This window comes from Lipotes vexillifer, unplaced genomic scaffold, assembly GCF_000442215.2.
Source record: "Lipotes vexillifer unplaced genomic scaffold, Lipotes_vexillifer_v1.1 scaffold390, whole genome shotgun sequence".
Taxonomy (NCBI): Eukaryota; Metazoa; Chordata; class Mammalia; order Artiodactyla; family Lipotidae; genus Lipotes; species Lipotes vexillifer.
The window spans coordinates 3,106,993-3,108,062 of record NW_006784503.1 but is presented as its reverse complement, the minus strand read 5'-3'; positions in this window follow the sequence as shown (position 1 = coordinate 3,108,062).

Sequence of the window (1,070 nt, the reverse complement as noted above, 5' to 3'; positions counted from 1 at the left end):
GGGGCGGGGTGGGGGGGTGCGGGTGAGTACTCGGCCGCTTCTTCCTCCGGCAGCCTCAGGAGCTGGGTGGGTGCGAGCCAGCCCTGCAGAGCAGCCCTGGCCAACGCCGCCCTGTCCCCGGCCCAGCCCGCGGGCCCCGGTTCAGCCGCTCGTGCGCGTGGGAGTTACACGACTGAGGACTTTTTCTCTGGGCCTCTCCTTCCTCACCCAGGAGGCATATTCATTTGATTCCATTAAGATCAGCAATAGACACGTGTAAAAGTGCGTATGAAGTCAGCCTCCACTTCTCAGGCCTCCATCCTCCTGCTGCGTTGTCAGTTCTTTCAGAAGTTTCCGCGCGTGTGCAGGTACGCGCGTGCACACCAAACCTGGCTTGCCTTTTACACAGGGGACAGCTCACTGCACGGTGCTCCTCTGCCCCGCTTTCTCCAGCTTGGAGATCGTCCCCCACCAGCTCCTGCAGGGCTCTGCGTCTTGAAGCAGCCGTGCGTTCCAGTGATCATCTCATCAAGTACCCTCTTGAGCATACGGTTGTTTCTAATATGTGCTGTACAGACACGGTCACAATGAAAAGCCTTGTTAAGCCGACTTGTTAGAAAATTCTTACAAGTAGACTTGTTGGGGCAAAGATAACGTGGATTATTTTTGTATTGCCAAATTCCCTCCAGAGATTCTTCTTATTCTTTCCCATCTGCCCCGGGCGAGCCAGCCTGCTTACCCAGCAGCCAGTGCACTCTTCCACCTTCGCCAAACTGACAGGTAATAGATTCTCATAGTTTTAATATGCACTTGAGTTTTAAAGTTTGTTCAAGTTCTAAGTTTTTTCTTTTCTGTGAACCTAAGTTCGTGGCTTGCCCACTTTCTATTGAATTCTTTTGTACGGATTTATTGGAGCTCTTTGAACAGGAAGGAAATTGGCCCCTTCCACGTGGCCTCTCCCGTTGCGGAGCACAGGCTCCGGACGCGCAGGCTCAGCGGCCGTGGCTCACGGGCCCAGCCGCTCCGCGGCATTTGGGATCCTCCCGGACCGGGGCACGAACCCGTGTCCCCTGCATCGGCAGGCGGACTCT